General features: G+C 39.2%; 1 protein-coding gene across 11 annotated transcripts in view; it reads left to right on the top strand.

Annotated features, from left to right (window-relative positions):
• adcy9 (adenylate cyclase 9) overlaps positions 1-22,154 on the top strand; it is a 96,821-nt gene that overhangs the window by 17,428 nt on the left and 57,239 nt on the right. The window lies entirely within an intron of this gene.

The following is a 22,154-nucleotide window of genomic DNA, read 5'->3' as shown; positions in this document are numbered from 1 at the left end:
TAGTTATATTGTGTGCAATAGCACTACCAACTTTCCTATGCTGTTTAAATTGTACACTACAATGCTACCAACTTTACCATGCTACTAAAAATTGTCTGTTACTGCTATTTATTGCTAGCACTTTCTGTGGTCCCTGATAAAGATTTATATAGGTCGGCACATCAGCAACAGGGGCTGAAGAGCTCATACTGTGCTGGACATAAAGCTTAGTTATGTTATAATTAGCCATGATTAATTTTGTTCAGATATAAGATAATACATTGATTAGGATTTAGGGCAGGTCCACCATTGCTCGATGTGTCATGATGTTACCGGTAGAAAGTAGAACAGTCCTAACCCCAGGGTTGGCTCCTTGCAAGTGTGAATGTGTGCAGTGTCCTAGTTGAGTTTGGTCAAGTGTGAACAGCAAAAATGCTATTCTTCTCCTTGAACACTGAATGACCGATTTAGTGGGATGCAAGTTTAAGAGGGGTTTATGTAACTCTAAAATTGTGGTGTGGTTACAGGATTAATTACAAAATCAACCATCATTTAACAGTGAGTGGAAAATGGATTCCTTTTCGATTGAGCACGAGCTCAATTCTGCAAACTGATAATTGATATTTGGCTACATTTTTGTTGGACTGCCTTTTAAGTATTAGAAACTTATTCAGCTGTAAAAACAAAAAGACTAATTAGGAATGTTGAACCATGAGAAGTCCCTTTTCCACTGGCACCCTGTCCCAGGAATTAACTGGGAATTTACTGGGTCAGGGACCAGTGGAAAAGGAACGCTGTACAAATGCCGGCGTCAAATGATGACATTTCACGCCAGGGATTAACCACTTTTATCCCTACTCGTATCCTTCCTGTTCTGATAAAACCAATGGAAAAAGAACAGAAGAAAGTCACCTGTTTCCATTTGAAGGTAGGACACTGATCTCTGGGGATGAATTGTGTTCAGAGGAAAAGCAATTTGTGTCCCAGTTAAGGGTGGCTCGGTAGAAACTGCACAAAGGGCTTACTATCTTGGGAAACTGCACAGCTAATTAACTGAGTTGCCAGTGGAAAAGGGTCTAGAGATAGCACATTTTTTTTCCTTGAAAATCATATCTCATGAATTTGCTTTTTGTTGAAGGGGTGATGAAGATTGAGGACAGAGTAGTTGTCTACATGAACTTTAACAAGATTTTTGATAACTGCATGGGAGGTTGGTCCAGGAGGTTAAAACTCATTGTTTGCTTATACACTCTGCATCCAATGTAAAATGTCACAAGTTTGCAAATGACATCAAAATTGGGAATACAGTGAAGATGATTGTCCAAGGTTGCAACCAACAGGCTATCAATCTACAAGAAAACAGACCACGGGGTAGTTGGTGAAATTTAACTTGGGAATTATGCATTTTGGGAAACATGCATTTTGGCAGATCACTGGACAGAGTTGATCTTGATGTGCAATCACATACAGTACAACTCCGATAATCCGAAATAATCGGGACTGGGCCTATTTCGGATAAACATTTATTGGAGACTGGTCATTTTTTAAGAACAACCAAGAAGAAAACACAAATCACATGTAACAGTGCTTAAACAACAAGGTAAGGCTTTTTAAACATTAAAATAATGTTTAATTCTCACCAAAAAAAAAATGCTGGCCACTGGAGGCCTGTGGCTAGTGGTGTGCCCAAGGAATCGATGCTGGGACCTTTGTTGTTTGTCACCTCTATCATTGATCTGGATGATAATGTGGTAAATTGGATCAGCAAGTTTTCAGATAAGACTAAGATTGGAGGTATGTGGACAGTGAAGAAGGTTTTCAAAGTTTGCAGAGATATCTGGATCAGTTGGTAAAATGGGCTAAAAATGGCAGATGAAATTTAATACTTCCAGCTGAAGTGGTGAATGTGGGCTCAGTTTTAACAGTGAAGAAGAATTTGGACAGATACATGGTTGGGAGGGGCTAGGACGAGGTGCAGGTCAGTAGTTCTAGGCAAAAATAGGGTTGAAGGGGCCTGTTTCTGTGCTGTAATTGCTCTGGGAAGTTTGCTGTCCTTTTCCCTCTATAGATATTGCCTGATTTGTTGAGTTTTTCCACAGCTTTATGCTCCAAATTCTGGCATCTGCAGTCTGTATCTACAATTGTGTTGAGTAGGACAAAGTGGGATAGAATAGAGGAAGGTGAAAAGGTGCAACAGGAATAGTGGCACAGTAGTTAACGCAATGCCTTTACAGTGCCAGCGATCAGGAGTGGAGTTTGAATCCTGCACTATCTGTAAGAAGTTTGTATGTTCTCGCCACGTCTGTGTGGGTTTTCTCCAGGGCTCCCACTGTTCAAAAAATCGTACCGGGAGTGGTTTAATGAGTGGCATGGACTCGTGGACTGAAATGGCCTGTTACCCTGCTGTATGTCTAAATTTAAATTCTAAAAAAATTAAGATATAATGAAGTGGGAGTCATTTGTAGCATATACTGTATAAATGAAAAAAATATAAAATGGCCCAAAAGATGCATTACATTTGGTGGAAGCATTTTTATGGTACAGGTTCAACCCGACTAATTGTATCACAATAATGCAACTTATTTCTCATAAATGATGGTCACTTCTGCACAGCCAAAGCTGGTGTAAACATTAATTGAGGAACACAAATGAGATGACCAGGGAATTGATGTCTGTTTGACATTTAGTACCAGCAAAAAGCTTTTCTCTTGTAGTTTGTAATATTAGAACTTCTTGATAGAATTAGTTTTGTCTAATTGTGGGTTACATAGTCTGCATGTGTATATTAATAAAAAGTATTTGCACCAGAGCAGATTTAAAATGTAGTTGGTTCTTGGCTTTTTAAGGAGGCAGCAATTCTCTGGACAAAGCTCATTTCTAAGTTTCATCTAGAAATAAGTGATCGTTGGTTATTGTCTGGTGGCAGAAGGGCCAGATGTGTACTAATTGTACCTTAAAAACAAATTTCTGTCATCACGTTTGCTTTAAATCTCAGTCAGAAATACCCCAAATCGCCGTTGCCTTTCAAATTGTTTAAATAGTTTAGACATCTGACCCCAAGTATTCTGGGGGTACTTAGCTCTAAAATTTAAAAACAAGTTGCAATAAATGTGGCTCGGTAGAGTGGTCTAATTTGAAAAAAGTGAATTGATGGCTGTCTAAATATGTGATGTCAAATTAATACCTTGTCAGGGTGATTTGATTGCCATTGGAATTTTTAAAATCTTGTTCTGGTATTCCATTGACTTAGTATTATCAAGGGTTTTGTCCTGGTTTGCACATGTAATAGTGCTGTAAAACAGACTGAAACATTGTTTCATTCTCAGTGAAACAAAAAGCCTGTAACCTTGAACATTCAATACCCAACATTTTTCATTCTAGTTCTCCAGCATCTGCAGATTTCTTGTTTAGACCTGTAATCTGCCATGATTTGGGTTAAAACAGAATGATGGAGAAACTCAGTAGATCAAACAGTGAACTTTATATAGCAAAGATAAACACACATAACCAACTTTTGGGCCTTGAGCCCTTAATCAAGATATGATCTAAACTTCGACCTACCAAGATTTAAGTTGCCCAGTGAACTAATGGAAATATTTAGTGATCAGAAATTAATAGAACATAGCAGCTCTGTACAGACATTTTTGTCCATGTTGTGCTGACCTACTCAATAATTTGAGCCTTCCCTACTTCCCACCTATAACCATCTATTTTTTTTTCATCTACATGCTTGTCTGAGTCTTTCAAATGCCATTATTGTACCAGTTTCCACCCCACCTCCAATAATGCCATCCAGGCACCCACTACTCTGTTCATTTAAAAAAAAAATTTTTTCCCCTGACATCTCCCCTAAACTTTCCTCCCCTCGCCTTAAACAGATGTCCTCTGGTATTTGTTACTGTCGCCCTGGGGGACAAAAGGGGTCTATCCACCATACCTATGCCCCTTATAATCTGTCACCTCTTCATCCTTTGCTCCAAAGGAAAAAGCCCTACCTCTGTTAAACTTGCCTCAAGGCATTTTCTCCAATCCAGGCAACATTCTGGTAAATCTCTGCATCCACATTTTCTCGAGCTTCCACATTCTTCTTGTAATGAGGAGACTAGAACTGTACACAAGTGGATGGCTGACACTATAATCCAAACAGCAATGAGGAAGTGTACAGGAGAGATAGGTCAGCTTGTTGAGTGGTGTCATGCCAACAACCTTGCATTCAATGTAAGGAAAATCAAGGGATGACTGTGGACTTCAGGAGGAAGTCAGGAGAACACGATCCATTCCTCAGTGGGCTCAGCAGTGGAGAGGGTCAAGAACTTCAAATTTCTGGGAGTCAACATCTCTGAAGATCTGTCCTGGAGCCTCCACGACGACGCAATCACAAAGAAGGCTTGCCAGCAGCTATACTCTTTCAGATCTCTGGTCAGGTGACTTGTCCACCTTCAGACCTTTCAGCTTTCCAAGCACCCTCTCCTTGGTAATAATGACTACACTCACTTCATCCCTTGACTCTCGCATTTTTGAAACAGCTTTGGTGTCTTCTTCAGTAAAGGCTGATGCAAAATATTTATTTGCTATTTCTTTGTTCTCCATTAATACTTCTGTCAAGTCACTTTCCAGCAGTCTAATATCCACACTTGCCTATTTTACTGGGGAAAAAAAAACTTGGTATCCTCTTGTTATTGACTCGCGTGCCTTCATATTTCATCTTTTCTTGTTCCTTTTTTAGTTGTTTTCTAGCTTCCCAACTCTAGTTTTCTGCTGAAGTTTGAAATATTGACTGCCCTCTCTTTGGATTTTATGCTTCTCTTGTCAGCCCTGATTGCCTTATCCTCCCTTTAGAAAGCTGCTGCTTCTTTGGGATGAAGTGATCATGTGTCTTCCAAATTATTCCCAGAAACACCTGCTATAGTTGCTCAACTGTCATCTCTGCTAGGCTCCCCTTCCAATCAACTTTGACCAGCTCCATTCTCGTGTCTCTGCAGTTAACTTTACTCAATTGTAATACTGATGCATGCAATTTGGCTTCTCCCTCTTAAGCTGTAGGTTTAATTTTATCATCGTATGATCGCTGACTGTCGAGAGTTCCTTTACCATAAATTCCCTAATAAAATCTGGTTAATTGCATGACTCCAAATCCAAAATTGCCTTTCCCTAGTGGGCTCGATTATTAGCTGCTCTAAGAAAAATTTGTAGACGTTATACAAATTCCTTCCCTTGAAATCTAGTGCCAATGGCGATTTTTCTGGACTTGCCGGCAAATTGATGCTCTCCATGACCACCAGAATGATGCCTTTTCTAACTCCTGTTGTAGTTTATACTCAACATTCTGGGTACTGCTTGGAGGCCTGTAGGCCTGTGTACAACTCTCATCAGGGTCATTTACACTTGCAGTTTCTTACCTCTACCCATATAGGTGTTTTTTGGAGTCTGGGTGTCACTGGTAAGCATTTTTTTAAAATACACAATTCCATTTGCCTTTGAGATACGGGAGCAGTGCACAAAACAAGGTAGTCAAATTTAAAGCACAATTGGAAAATGGCAGGTGTAGCGTTGTAGGTATAATACAGTAGTGGCTGAAGAGGATCAGAACATCCAAAGATACACATCCATCAAAAAAGACGGATAAATGGTAAAAGGGAAGGAGGGGGTAGCTCTGTTGATTTAAAAAAAAATGAATTTAGGTCTTTAACAAGAGATATTGCAATCAGAAGAAATAGAATCCTTGTGGGTTCATGGAGTAGGTTAGTGATAATAATTTACCTCAGATATTAACTGTTTCTCTCCAAATGCTGCCTGACTTGCTAAATGTTTCCTGCACTATTTTTATTTCAGATTGCCCACTGTTGCCCTTTTGGGATGAAAGAGTGCTAATTTTTGCCTTGTCTGGACCTGAACATGACCCTAGTCTTGTACTAATATTGATGTAATTAAGTTCAAGATTGTGTCACAAATATCAAGGTGCAATGAGAAAGTTTGTTTTGTGATCAGACCAGCTCATCAACCCATACATGTACAGCATGTAGAACACTGTACATTGTACTGAATTACAGATAGAGACCATTAGAATGGAGAAAAGGCAACAAATTTACAACTGAATTCAATAACGACAAGAAAGACATTTTTCTTGAACCTGGTGGTGCACACTCTTGACAGGAGGAATATGAGGAGAGTGCAGCTCGGGCAAGTTGAGTCTGTTAATATGTTGGCTCCTTTCCCAAGTCAGAGGACAGTGATTCTCAACCTTTTTCTTTCTACTCACATACCACTTTAAGTATTCCTTATGCCAGAGGTGCTCTGTGATTAGTAAGGGTCTGCTTAAAGTGGTATGTGGGTGGAAAAAAGTTTGAAAATCGCTGTTTTAATCGTACCTAATTGACTCGTTTTATGCACGGTTTCATAACTCCAAAGGAAATGGGCCAATGACAAATTTTCTCAAGAAAAATGTCAGTAACAATTGGGTCTAGAGCAGTGATTCTTGAGGAGTCACGTGATGGAGTAGTGGCCGGTAAGAGAATACCAGCCCTCCAGAAAAGAAAAGAGTGAAGGAAAAGCAAAGCCCCAGATACACAAAACACAACAAATAAAAGATAAAGATGTGGAGAAGAGAAAAAAAAGGCACCTAAGAAAGAAAAAAACAAAAATAACGGGGAAAAAAAGAAGGAAAGATGCTGAAAGAGAAAGGAGAAGGCCTTACCTGCACAAAGAAGCAGGGACCCGTTATGGACTGAGGAGCCCGCCCCCCCGAGGTTAGTGGAGATCCCTCAGGGTCGCGACCTCCCGATGGCGGGACTGGAAAAATGGCTCACTGAGCCAAACAGAGGTGCGCAACTGTGCATGTGCGAGGAATTGCGCATGTGCAATGCGCACAACAAGGAAAAGGAAAACACCAATGGGAGGGGGGACCAGCTGTGGAGTGAACCTACACAGCACGAACAGCTGAGAGGGATGAGAAAGAAAAACGGAAGCAGGAGGCCCAAAAGATAACTAGCCCAGAAGAAGAGGACCAACATCAAGAAGCCATGAAAAAAAAACCCAACAAACTGAGGTAAGCAGCTCAACAAGTAAGTCAGAAGAGACACAAATACAAGGAAGAGAAGTTGAAGACACAAACCCAAGAGCAGACAAGAAAAAGAAGAGCACCAAGCTCTGCATAGAGAAATAGAAGGTAAAATGAATGGACAGTACATAGATTAAAAAAAAATTTCAGGAACAAATGAAAGCATTAAAAGAATGGCTGACACTAGAATTTAGTGAAATGAAAAGAAAAATGAAAAGTACAGAAGAAAAAGTGAGTAGAGTAGAGCTGGTCATAACAGATGTAGGGAAAGGATTAGAAAATGTGGAAGAACGTGTAGTGGCAGTAGAAATGGAAGTGAAGACTTAAAAAGAAAATTGGAAGTAAGTGACAAAAAAGTTAAAGAAATACAGGAGTTGTTAGCTCAGAAGATGGATATAATGAAAAACTATAGTAGGCGAAACAATATAAAGATAGTGGGCTTAAAGGAAGATGAAGAAGACAAAGATATGAAAGAATTTATGAAAGAATGGATCTCAAAAGTCCTGCGAATGCCAGAAATGCAGGAAAGAATGGAAATAGAAAGGGCACACAGAACATTAGCCCCGAAACCACAGTCACAACAAAAAAATAAGATCCATTTTAGTAAATTTAGCCAAATTTATGGTTAAATCGAAGCAGGAAATGAAACATGGATATATGGAGGAGGCAGCACCCAAGGGAGAAGCAATACTCATATTGCTCCAGTAGGCATAAAACATGCTCAAGGATTGATGTTTTTGTTGTCAGCCCATATCCAAGGGAGAGTTTGGAAAATGGAATATAAAACTAGATTGTTATCTGATCACTCACCCCTGTTATTAGCAATAGAACTGGAGGACATCCCATCAAGAACATATAGATGGCAATTAAACTCCATGCTACTTAAAAGACAGGATTTTAGAGAATTTATTGAGTGCCAAATTAAAATGTACTTTGAAATAAATACAGAATCAGTGAAAGATAAATTTATACTATGGGATGCAATGAAACCTTTCATCAGAGGGCAGATAAGTTATGTAACTAAGATGAAAAAGGACTACAATTGGGAAATAGAGCAGTTGGAAAGGGAAATAGTAAGTACAGAAAAAGAAGTAGCAACAAGGGAAGGTACAACAAAAAGAAGAGAATTGGTGGACAAAATTAAAATACAAAACACTACAAACGTATAAGGTGGAGAAGAACATAATGAAATAAAGCAAAAATATTATGAGCTAGGAGAAAAAAACGCACAAGATACTAGCCTGGCAGCTTAAAACAGAACAAGCTAAACGAACAGTATTGGCATCAAGGAAAAAGGACAAACAAATTACATATAACCCAACAGACATCAATGAAAACTTCAAGGAATTCTACGAGCAATTATACCGAACTGAGAACAAAGGGAAAGAAGGCAAAATAGATGAATTTTTAGCTAAAATTGAACTACCGAAATTGCAAGAAGAGGAGCAAAACAAATTGATAAAATCATTTGAAATAGAGGAAATACAGGATATATTAAAAAAGCTACTGAACAATAAAACGCCTGGAGAGGACGGACTCCCAGTAGAATTCTATAAAACATTTAAAGAGTTATTAATTCCTCCTCTCCTGGAAGTAATGAACCAGATAGAAGAAACACAAAACTTGCCAAATTCATGTAAAACAGCAATGATTACAGTAATACCAAAGATGGGGAAAGATCCACTAACACCAGCATCGTATAGACCAATCTCTCTTCTTAACTCAGATTATAAGATAAATAACAAAACTATTAGCAAACAGATTGGCCAACTGTGTACCAAAAATAGTAAAATTAGATCAAACTGGATTTATTAAGAAAAGATGAACAACGGACAATGTCTGTAAGTTTATTAACTTAATCCATGCAGTACAAGGAAATAAGATACCAACAGTGGCTGTTGCTGTAGACGCAGAGAAAGCCTTTGACAGGGTAGAATGGAATTATTTATTCAAAGTATTACAGAGATTCAACCTACCAGAGAAATATATTAATTGGATTAAAGCATTAAATAAGGGACTATTGGCAAAGGTGACAGTACATGGATATATATCAAACCAATTTAAATTAAGCAGGTCAACTAGGCAGGGATGTCCACTATCTCCCTCACTGTTCACTTTAGCAATAGAGCAGTGATTCTCAACCTTCCCTTCCCACTCACATACAATCCCTTACTAATCCCTATGCCAATAGGGATTGCTTAAAGTGGAAAGAAAAAGGTTGAGAATCACTGATGTAGGAGATGCTTTTACCAATCCTCACAGATTCTGGCCTGCAGAGTATGGGCCAAAGATAAACATGCAGTGGGTGCTGAGGCCAAGCTTAGTTTGGCATTGAGTTTATTTGGCACTATTGTCCAGAAAGTGGAGCTGTAGTCACTGAATAATAGTGCATATAGATGTTCTTGTTGTCCAGAAGTATGGTGCCAGAGTAGTATATGATATGAAGAAAACAAATATTTAAAATACCAGAATCTCAGTAATGGGAAAGAAAATATCTTGATTTAATGAAAATGTAAACTGTGAAGCTGCCCTTTTCTCTCAGACCCTGCAATCTTCACTTTACACAGTGCAAAAAAAATCAAATTGTAGTTTGTAAAGCAAAATTTCTGCTCTATTTAATTTTTCGTGATTGAAAGCTTGATTGAAAGTAGTCAACTTAAGCAAACTATTCTTGAATTTAATTTGGAACTGACTATTTGAGTACCAATTTCAATTAATAAGTGAAATCTGAATTCAATTGGCTCATGAAATATAATTACTTGGTAAATTGGTACTTGAGGTAAGCTTGGCCATTACTGCAGGCTGAAGTATTCCCACTCCTTGGCAATCTTAAATTTTCATCATAAATGCTTTAAATTGTTACATGAAAGGATAGTCTTTGTCAATGATACTCCTGGGTTTCTCTGACTGCTATTTCTTTATTTTAGGAGGCCAGTATCTGAATTTCATGGTGATGACCTTTGTCTGAAATTGCAGAGAAACTTTAAGGGCTGAAAAGGGGACTAATTTAGATTTAATGCCTCTAAGAGGGTGGAGATGAAAGAATTAATGATTCTCTAAGAGAGTATGGTAGAAGTTGGTGATTATCAAAATGTCTCTGCCATGTATAAATAGGTGATGCATAGAATCTGATGTTTGTGAAGGGATTGGGAGGGTATAATGCTGAAATACAAAATGACTAATTATTTGAAAATGAAATCAGAAGACTGATTGGAATAGCATCTCCTGTTGAGATTTTTGTGCTTTGGATCCTTATGGAAGGCCATAGAGTTCTAGAGCATGAAGAAAAAGCATTTTTAGCTTAACTTGTCCATGCTGACCAAACTAGTCTCATTTGCCTGTGTTCGCCCCATATCCATCAAAACCTTTCCTATCCATGTACTTGTCAAAATAACTTGTCAAAGTTAGATTCTTGTGGAGTCCATTTTTCAGAATACCTCTCTGGAGCCAGCACAGTGAGGCACCAGTGAAGAAGGCACAGCAACAGTTGGCCTTTTCACGAGTCTTAGAAGATATGGCATGTGGTCAAATACTCTTATCAAACTTCTACAGCTGCAATGTGGAAAGTATACTGACTGCATGACAGCCTGGTTTGGGAATTCAACTGCTGAGGAATGAAGAAGGCTTCAGAAGGTAACAAACAAAACCAGGTCCATAGTCGGCTCCAATCTCCCATCCACTGAATGCATATGTGAGGCACTGCCTCAAGAAAGCAGCCAACTTCTTAAAGGACCCCCATCACCCTAGTCATAAATTTTTCCCACTTCAATCTTTGGGCAGGAAATACAGAAGCCAGAAAACCAGCACCTCTGGGTTAAAGGATAGTTTCTTTCCAACAGCTTATCAGCCTCATGAACTTCCCTTTGTACTAAGCAGGAACTGTGCCTACACCACAAAAGTACTGCCTCACTATTGCAAGTCAAGTTTTTTTTTTGCACTAGGATAACTGAATATTTATTTGTATATTTTTAAAATACTATTGTAGATTTTTAAGTTGTTTTCTTTTACAAAGTACATGTTCAGATGCAGCAAGTAAGAATTTCAGTGCATATGTATGTTGGACCATGTGCTTGACAATAAAATCATTGTCATTGTCATTGTCATGGACTATTACCACTGTCCCTGCCTCTGCTACTTTGGCAGCTTGTCCTATAAAAAGCCCTCTATGTGAAGAAAATGTCTCTTTAGGATCACCTTTAAATCTTTACCCTCCCATCTTAAATCTATGCCTTCTAATTTTAGTGTTTTTTTTGCAGGATAAAAGTATGACTACATTATGTCCCTCATTTTAGGTTCAACCCCCCTCCCCACTTAGCCTCCCAAGCTCCATGGACGAAAATTTCAGCCCCTCCTTGTAATTGACATTAAAAATACACACTTCAGTCCATCAGCTTTCTTATGTTCATTTACCTGTCCCTAATGTATGTAGTTCAACAAGGGCAATCTTTTAAAAAAAACACTACACTTGAAAACATGGTGAGCTGCAATATTCTCACAAGCTTCTTCTCTGCTGTCCTTTTAACAGGCTCCCAAATTGGAAGCAAACACTTCTCTGGGCATCGCAGGTATTAGAGGATGAATAATAATTCTTGTGCAATCACCTTGGGGTCTGTGACGTTAATGTATTTTAAGAATTGAAAACTCATTTAACATTTGATTTATATTTTGATCAAATAATTGTGCTTCAACATAGAAGAGATAACAATGTATACATTGTAAAGAAAGTTTGAGAGAAGTGGTTGGGGCCTCTCCAATTGCAATACTGTAACAAACTGCACTTTTCTCAGCAGGAAACTTGTGTTTTTTTTACACAGAAATCTTGCAATATTGCCACAAGAAAGACTCTGAATTAAGCCAGTTTTGGCTGTTTACACTGAACCAAACAAAACTGGCATAATGCCAGGCCAATGGGTCTTTTTACACAGCAAGCCTGTACACCTGGAGCAAAAGAGGCAAGATGTGTAACCCAAGAGTATCGGTGTCTAGTGTCATGCATAAAATAGCGTATTTGATGGCATGTTAGACCCATTCCCCCCGCCCCCCCACCAAAAAATGGCTCAAAAATATTCCCCGTCTTGCATGTGAAGTTGAAATTAGGGTGATATTGGTGAATAATGCCGACAGTTATCATCGTTGCTGTGTGGCTCACTAGCATCACTGGTATCTTATTGTTGGGGCCTGGCAGTGGGGTGTCGATCCCTGCACTGGTCATTGTTGTGTTGAGAAAGTGTCAGGTTCAAGAGAGACAAGTCTGTAATCAAACATTACTTTTATTAACACACTACAATTAATAGAAGAGCGTGGTAAAATCGTAGTGGGAATAAAACCCACGTGCAGAATTTATAAAAGCATGGGAAAATCTACTGCAAATATTGATCTGTAGCAGATGATTCAAACTTTTTCTTTCTACTCACAAGCCACCTTAAGTAATCCCTATTCCATAGGTGCTCTGTGATTAGTAAGGGATTACTTAAGGTGGTATGTGAGTGGGGGGAAAAAAAAGTTGAGAACCACTGCTCTAGACCCAATTGTTACTGATATATTTTGCTTGAGAAAAATTGTCATTGGCCCATTTCCTTTGGAATTATGAAACTGTGCACATAATGAGTCAATTAGGAACGATTAAAACAGTGGTTTTCGAAGAAATCTTGTGAGTTATTTTGTTTCTGACAATCACTTGAACTCCATGAGTGTCTCTAAGGGCGATTGCCAGAGGTTCTAAAGCTAGATCAAATAGCAAGGGGCTAAAATTTGTTTTGCCTAAGTTCCCCTAAGCAACCTAAATAAGGAGGATTTGTTGTTATTAGTAACCACCAAGGGGTACTATAAATCAATTTAATCCATGATATAAAGCCCATACCAAAATTAAATCTCCTTAATGTTTCAAATAAATCATTCCACTCCACTCTGTCAAAACTCTTTTCAGCATCTAGAGAAACTACATATTCTGAAATTGTGTCCGAAGGGGAATAAATAATGTTCAGTAATCTATGGATGTCAAAATGTGAATAACGACTCAATAAATCCAATCTAATCTTTATATATAAACAGAGGGAAGGATATTTTCCAACCTATTGGTCAAAATCTTAGAAAAGACCTTAAAATCTACATTCAGCAAAGAAGGGGGCACACAAAATCAGTGAACTGGTGCGGATTCGAAAGGCCAACATGGCCTGTTTCCGCTCCATAAATGGTTATATGGTTATGGTTATATGGTTAAATTGGGCTATGAGAGTGTACGTAGTATGTGTGTGATATTGTATTTTCAGTTTTGTTCCTTTTCTTCATTGTACTTTATAATAAGAATTGGGAGAAAAAAAGTGGATTTCAAACTTTTTTCACTCACATACTACCATGAATAATCCATTACTAATTACTGCTATCTATTATTGGGGAATGGTGTTGGGCTGTCAGGGGTGGGGGGGGGGGAGGGGGAGCAGGATGATGGGCTTCAGACTCTTCAAAATGAGGACAAACCCACAGGCTAGAGATACCTGGGGCAGCTAAGACTATGGCGGTGGGATCAGTGTGGGTCTGGTCTTTTATCACAGTGCCACTACCTAACACTAATCACCTTTCCCATAATATCTGAAGTTCAGTCAGTGGCTCTTTTGAATACATTCAGTAATTGAGCATTCACGATGTTACAGTAATGTTACAGATTCAATACCCTTTCATGCATACTTTAAAAAAAATCTTTTTCATGAATGATCAAGCCCTATTTTGAAAGACAAACAGCCACCTCCCATCTGTCCTGTCAAAATAATGAATTAAATAATCTCTCAATCTCCCAGCAACACATCAGTGCTTCACTCACCTAACAAAATGGTGAGTCTAGTAGAGGAGGCGTCACTATTTCAACACCAGCTCATTTTCATCTCCAGTTCCAGCCATTTCATCTGCAGGTCATTTCAGACTTCTGTATTTATTGGATTATGCATAGACATTTAAAATGGGTTAAACCCCAGGTGCCTGCTGGTCAGGTATTCTCTAGTGAACTTCTCACTGTCAGCCAGATCGACTCTGCCTTTTACCTTTGCTGTATAATTGTGGGCCTCTGGGAGAGAGTGGGACAGCAGTATTATTAATTTTTTTCCCCCTCTTGTCCTGCTTGCATACTTAAGGTGGTATGTGGGTGGAAAGAAAAAGTTGAAAACCACTGCTTTAATCGTACCTAATTGACTTGTGATGTGCACGGTTTCATAACTCCAAAAGAAATGGACCAATGACAATTTTTCTCAAGCAAAATATTTGTTACCATTGGGTCAATCTAGAGCAGTGATTATCAATCTTCCCTTCCCACTCACATACCACCTTAAACAATCCCTTACTAATCATAGATCACTTGTGGCATAGGGATTACTTAAAGTGATTTGTGAGTGGAAAGAAAAAGATTGAGGACCACTGGACTAGACTGTACGTCACTGTGGAAGCACTAGAGGCGAATCTAAAGACACTTGGTGACTTTATGGAAGACTCTTTTGCTTTTCTCTCTGTGACTGAGAGTCTGGCTGTGAGTCTATAAGAGGCATTTAGGCAATTCCTGCCAGTGGTAAATCTGTCTGCCTTGTAGCAGGCAAAAATAAATTTCATGTAATATGAGATTGTTTTATTACTATGATAATAAATTAAAACTTGATCTTGAAAAGTGGCAGATGAAGTTCAATCCGGGTAAGTGTAAGGTGATGCATTTTGGAAGGACAAACCAGAAGGTTGAGTACTGTATAGAACAGTGGATGAACAGAGGGACCTTGGGGTCCAAATCCTCAAGGCTGCTGTGCAGGTTGATAGGATAGTTAAGAAGGCGTGTGAGATGTTGGGCTTCACTTGGGGTTTGAGTTCAGGAGTTGAGAGGTCATGTTGCAACTCTACAAATCTCTGGTGAGACCACAATGGTGTTCAGTTCTGGTCACCTCAGGAAGGATGTGAAAGCTATGGAGAGGGTGCAGAGAAAATTTACCAGGACGTTGTCTGCATTGGAAGATGAGTCTTACTATGCAAGAGCTGGGACTTTTCTCTTTGGAGAGTGGAACGACAAGAGGAGGCTTAATAGAGGCCTGCAAGATTATGAGAGGCATAGATAGGGTGGACAGCTAGCGCCTTTTCCCCAGGGCAGGAATATCAAACACCAGAGGACCTAAGTACAAAGTGAAGGGAGGGAAGTTTAGAGAAGACATCAGGGGTTCTGTTCTGTGCTGTAAGTGGTTATATGGTTAAAATGATCAATAAAAGTTTTCAGACGATTCCATCTTTGCAGAACAAAGGAAATCCAAAACTGACCGTTTATCTTGGGGGGGGGGGGTGGGGGAGAGAGAGGCACCTTGGCTAAGAAGACATTGCTATGGAGACACTCAAAGAACAAAAACAACATTTACACAGACTGTTTGCAGAATCTGCTTGCAACTTGCATTTAAACCTTACAAAGATTAATTATGACATTGGTCAAACTGGATGTCGATCATTTTAACACCACAGGCAAATAGGATGCAAACACAGCACTGGCATTTGAGGAGCTGCTTGGCCATCAGCAGATGGATCAGAATCTAGAAGTTACTCGTGTTAGAATAACAAGGCTCTATGGCTGCAGTTATTAGTGATTCACATTAATTTAATAAAAATCCCATTCTTGTGGAATATCAATTCAATATAACATTTTTCTTTTAAAACAGCTAATGTCACTCCAGCAACATTTGGAGTAAGTGCAGCATTCAAAGAACGTAAGCAGTAACCTTTGAGTATTTCCACTGCTCTCCAGCAATGATTAATGACCATTTCTGTTGCTGCAATTTGGAAAGAGAGTACATTCTGTACACACTCCACCCACTACAAACATAATCATGTACAGGATCAAGTCTAAAATTTCTTTAAAAATATGTTCAAAAGGACTAAACTGCCCATTTAAACTCCACTTTTTGGAGATGGCTATGGTTCTAATAATCATAAATTATACATTTTTTAAAAATTAATACATTTTAAATTTAGGCATACAGCATGGTAATAGGTCATTTTGGCCCATGTGTCTGTGCCTCCAATTTGCACCTAATTAACCTACAACCATGGCACGTTTTGAACAGTGGGGGAAAACCCATGAAGACACAGGGAGAATATACATTCTCCTTACAGCGCAGAATTCGGACCCCAGTTCCAGTCACTAGTGCTATAAATGTCTGCTATCCGCTATGCCAACTGTGCTGCCCAAGTGTTCTTTACTGTTCCATACTATTGTACAACTGCTCAGAAAGTACCAGGCATTTCATAGTTTATTCACACTTCAGTAAAGATATAAAGATGACTATATCCTCAACAAAAAGACAAATTTTTGGGCCATTTTTATCTAGCTATGAGCTTATTATCAGTAAGTCGATTAGAAAATAAGTAAAACACGAAAATCTGTAGACACTGTGGTTGAAGTAAAAACACACAATGGAGAAACTCCGCTTGAACCCTTTTGAAGATAGTCTTGCTTTTTTTTACTCTTAAACTAATCATTTATCACATTAAGATCAGATTTGAGGTAGATTGAATAGGATTGCACACAAAATTTACAGATTCAGGTTTTCAGTTGCATTGATAAACTTGCTTTAGTTGTGTGATGAGAAATATCTCTTGAGGATGACTTTGTTCTTTATAGCTTATTGAGTTTATTGAGCATTTTCAAATTTCAGAAGATTTTAGAGAAATCATGTGAATGGTCAAATGTTTCCTTCTGGCTATTGACCAAAATTGATCAAGAGAGTCAAAGACAGTAAAAATAAGAGGTCATGCAGAAAAAAATACTGGAAAATTGGGGATCTTTTAAAAACCAACAACTAAAAACCCAATAAGGGGAAAGAAGATGAAATATGAACATAAGCCAGACAGTAACGCAAGAGAATTCCAAAAGGTTTTTTCCCCAAACATAGAGTCAAAAAGAAGCAAGAGTAGATATTGGACTGCTGTAAAATAATGTTGGAGAAGTGGTAATGGAGAACAAAGAAATGGCGGATGAACCGAATAAGTATTTAGCATCAGTCTTCAGCATGGAAGACACCAGTGACTTGCCAGAAATTCTTTAGAGGTCATGCGGCAGAAGTGAATGCCATCAGTATTACTATGGAGAAGGTGCTTGGGAAGCTGAAAGGGCGGGGCATAGTCCTCTTGGATTGGAAGAACAACACCCCAGTGTTCTGAAAGAAGTTAATAAACTGAACATATTCATTGTGATCTTTCAAGAATCACTAGAGTCTGGAAAATTACAAATGACACTTCACTCTCTAGGAAGGGAGAGTGGCAAAAGGCAGGAAACTATAGGGTGGTTGGCCAGACTTCAGTTGTTGGCAAGATTCTAGAGTCCAAGGATATGGTTTGGGAGTGGTTGAAAGTGCAAGATAAAATAGATGGTCAACATGGTTTCCTTCATGGGAGAACTTGCTTGACCAATCTGGAATTTGCTGACAAAAGAGAGTCGGTGGATGTTGTTTGTTTGGATTTTCAGAACACCTTTGACGAGATGCTACTGACACAGATAGAAGACCGTGGGAATAAAGGGGGCCTTTAACTGATTGCAGGTGACTTCTCGTCTCCTACAGGGGTTACAAGGAGCATATGATGTGCTCTGGGGCTGTACTTGCTGGAGTTTAGGATGGGGGTGGTAACAAAAGTTGAAAAGACTGAGGGGGTTGAATCTGTGGAATTCATTGCCACGTATGGCAGTGAAGGCCAAATCATTGATTAGATTTAAAGCTGAGGTTGATAGGTTTTTGATGAGTAAGATTGGGAGGTGACAAGAAAATGGGCTTAAGAGGAGAACTGCAATAGCCATGATAAGAATGAATGGTGGAGTAGGCATGATGGGCTGAATAGCCTAATTGTGCACCTATCTGTTATGGTCTGATAAACTGAATCTCAGCAGAAAATAGTTGAACAATCCCAATAAATGTTGAAATATTGGAATGAAATTAATGTTGAGCTATTAAAATGCAATAACTGATACAAAAATGGCCACTAAATCAGTATTTAAATATTCAAGCAACAGTGAGTTAAATGCATCCATATTCTTCCTCTTTCCTCTGCCAAGCCCCACCAATACTGAAGCTACATGAGAAGCTGCAGGAATCTGGAGCAAAACACTCTCTGCTAGACTCTACAGGAACTTAACAAGACTCGTTTATTCTCAAAACATTTGTCTTTCACAAAATGGTGTCTCCAAAATGTAGCTTTCAAATACTATTGGGTCTTTTATGATCTTGAACTGTTGCTTGTGGCCCTGCCACAATTTAATATTTGAGGCTTATCTTTTACAATTTTTTAAAATTATAGGATCACTGTGTTCATGCTGACTGTGCTGTTTAATGAAACTTTATGACCACATGGATCTGATATTCTGACTAAAGTATTGTTTCACCTCCTTGGAACAAGAAAGGGAAATTCCCGGAATTCTTTGAATTCTGTTTCTCCCCTTCAAAAGCCCACTGCTGTCATTTTAACATACGATTTTAGCATATTCGCAACAGTGAATCAACTTGCATTCCAATATTTTGGTCTTAAATAGCAAATAATTATACAAAAAAATTCCAAGATTCGTCTTTCGATGTTGTCGAGATTGAAAACCTTTTCTAATTGGGTGGGGAAGGAAGTAAGGCTCCAACTTGTTGTGGAGCATCTTTTGACAATGAATTTGTAAACCCAGATCCTCTTAAAAAATTTGTTTCCTATTAAATATATTGTTTTCTTTTATACCTGACACTGAAATCCATAAAGATTGTGCAAATAACCCAGTGCTTGAAATTCCTGATGGACAGTAAATCATTGTATGAAAGAGGGGCACATGAGAGACTGCAGATTCTGGAATCTGGAGCAAAAAAAAATCTGCTGGAGGAATTCGGCTGGTCAAGGAGCATCAGTGGGATCAAAGGAATAGTTGATGACTTGGAGGGTTCTAGCCCGAAACGTTGTCCATCCTTTTTCCTCTGCTGAGTTCTTCCAAAAGATTTACTGCATCATATAAAAAAGGAATGGTTAATATTCTGAGTAGGAGTCCTTGAAATCCTGGTGAATGAAAGAAATGAATGAAAGCCATTGTTGAAGATCAATGTGCCTTTGTTTCCTCTTACAACCCTATTCTAGCATATCTTTGTAATTTCAGTTTACAGTTTTTCTCTTCTGTACCTGTAGTTACCTACGTTTGAGAGGAGTTAAATGGACATGGTGTTGTGGCTTCCATTTAAATGCAGACTAGGATTTATTGAGTGCATTGTTTGGTGTTTAAGTAAACATTAATGTCTCGCCTCTAAAGGAACTTTCAGGTGCATTCTCCGCCAAGAATGCACCTGCAGAAGTGGAATCGCATCCGTGGAATTGCCGTTCAGGTGGCAGTGCTAAAAGCGCAGTGCTGGCCACCTGAAACGGACAGCTGCATGGGAGGAGCCTTGGAGTGCACTCTGGCTTCTGTCCCTTTGGAATGTCAGCGCTGGGGTGGCTGGGGTGGGCTGCCCCTGCCTTGACGTCCCGTGCTGGGGGTCAGGGGCAGTGGGGAGAGGGGCTGTCAGGGGCTCGCCAGCTGAATGTTATCCCCATAGCAGCTCTTTTCAGGCGGCTGCATTCAGGTGCCTGGGGGGACCTCAGTGCTCCAGCGATTATCCCTCCTGAAGGAGGGTTACAAAGTTTGCCTCGCAGGCGCCTCCTGCGCTTTCAGGTGGCCTCCTGACAGCCGCATAGGGGTATAATATGCAGCTTTACATCGGGGTATCTTGGCCACCTGAAAGTGCCTTAAGTGTTTTATAAAAGGAACATTGGAACTGAGAACAGGTGGGTAGGTCGATAGTCCAAATGGTAGTGCTTGACATATGGGCAAAACATTCTGGAAATCTAGAATAATTTAGCAGCATCTGTGAAAAGAAAAGCAGATGTTTAATGCACAGGACTCTTCATCAGAACATTCTGAATCCTGGACATAAAGCATTAACATTTTTTTCACTGATGTCTGACCTGATGAATGTTTATTTTCTACATTCTTGGAGGGATTTAAACAGGAAAATTAAGTGAACTTTTAAACATCTGTGAATAAATTAATTTTATGCTCCTCTTGGCCCACTTTGGACCCCTTTATGTCTGGATCCTGTCCGATAGCTTCTGCCAGCAGTTCAATAGCTAGTATAAACAGTGGCAGACCTCCCTACTGGACCTACCCAGTGGGAACACTGGAGATATTTGCCCATTTGTAATAATTTAAGGTGGGGTTTATGATGGTGATCTTACCCAATTAATAAATGGTTGTTCCAATCCAAATCTCTAGTACATAGAATAAGTAGTCCCACTCCAGTCTGTCAAAGGCTTTCACCATGTCCAGAGCTATGGCCACATCTGGATCCACCCTTGACTGTGCCAGATGCACTATATTAAGTAATCTACATATATTTTCTGCTGATTGACTCTTTTGTACAAATCCAGACCAAGCTGTTATCTTCAGTAAATATTTGAGCCAATCTATTGGCCAATGCTTTTGCTATAATTGTATAATCTAGAATCATTAATGAAATGGGCCTATATGAGGTGGGGTTCAATGGATCCCTGTCTGTTTTTGGGATCACCATAATTGCTGTTGAGAAAGATTCTGAGAGGGTATGTATCTCCTCCACCTGTTCTACCACCTTCGTAATGAGGGGCATTAAAAGATCCTTAAACTCTTTATCAAATTCAGCAGGGAACCCATCCTCCCCCATTGATTGTTAGTCTGTAATGAGTCCAGGTCTTTCTCAGTCTCCTCTCTGGAGAAGGGGGCATTCAGCTCCTCTCGTTCGTCTTGATCCAAACTCCGTAGTTCCAATGTAGACAAAAAATCATCTATTTTATATAATATTTTATCTCTTTGTATATCTAAATCAAACATTTCAGAAATGGTTTTGGGTGTGGTGTGGAGATTGGAAACTTTATCTGTTCAACCTGGTTGTGTACAAAGGTGAGATCCTTCTGGGGGACATACTGAAAAAAATTTACAAAAGTGGATTTTCCACAGGATCTGGAATTGTACCTTCGAGGAAACATTGACGTGCGTTTTAAATGGCCAAGTACCAAATTCATTTTATGAAGTTTGCCTTGTTGGTGGATAGGAAATGTATAGCAGTCAAGTGGAAGTCCATCTCTCAACCAAATATTACATGTTGGAATATGGAAATGCAGAGTTGTAGTCCCCTGGAGAAAATCATGTATAATTTAAGGAGGAAATATGACACATTTGTTGGGGTGTGGCAACCCTATCTGCAACATATTGGTTTGCAGATATAATTCTTTTTCTTTGGCTTGGCTTCGCGGACGAAGATTTATGGAGGGGGTAAAAAGTCCACGTCAGCTGCAGGCTCGTTTGTGGCTGACCAGTCCGATGCGGGACAGGCAGACACGATTGCAGCGGTTGCAAGGGAAAATTGGTTGGTTGGGGTTGGGTGTTGGGTTTTTCCTCCTTTGCCTTTTGTCAGTGAGGTGGGCTCTGCGGTCTTCTTCAAAGGAGGCTGCTGCCCGCCAAACTGTGAGGCGCCAAGATGCACGGTTTGAGGCGTTATCAGCCCACTGGCGGTGGTCAATTACACCCCTTCTGAATAAAAGAAAGGCAATAATCTGTGCCAGTAGTGGAATGATTAAGATAAATGAAATCGGTTGTGACACAGACGATGTGTTCTTGTATTTTGTTCCTTTTCTCTTATTTTAGGTTTCTTTGGGTTTTTTTAAAGTTCCTTTAAGGGTTTGTAAATTTACTGATATTTAGTTATTTGTTTAATTTATATAATATTTTCTTTACTATATTAGGGTATGGGAGGGAGGGGAGAGGAGTACGGGAAAAATAGACTGTGTTATATACTATTGTTGAAAGAGATTGGGTTGTTTGGATTTATGAGTTTTTAAAATAAAAAATAAAATATTAAAAAAATTAAGCGAACTGACTTAGGTTGTGATTAGCACTTAAATTTGGTCAGTCAACCATGGGTAGAAAGCAACTAATGTTCCGTCCAATGCATTGGTGTTACCCACCTGGGCTGCTCCTAGTGGCTATGTCTATGGTTCATTTGTTAGAACGTGATTTGTTAATCCGCGGAATCGCTTCTAGCATGGGTGTCTGTAGACTCCAAACATTGATTTTAGGATGCCA

The sequence above is a fragment of the Narcine bancroftii genome, chromosome 12 (genome assembly GCF_036971445.1).
Source record: "Narcine bancroftii isolate sNarBan1 chromosome 12, sNarBan1.hap1, whole genome shotgun sequence".
NCBI lineage: Eukaryota > Metazoa > Chordata > Chondrichthyes > Torpediniformes > Narcinidae > Narcine > Narcine bancroftii.
Note: the sequence above shows the minus strand (reverse complement) of the source record. Positions and strands in the feature narration are given on the sequence as shown.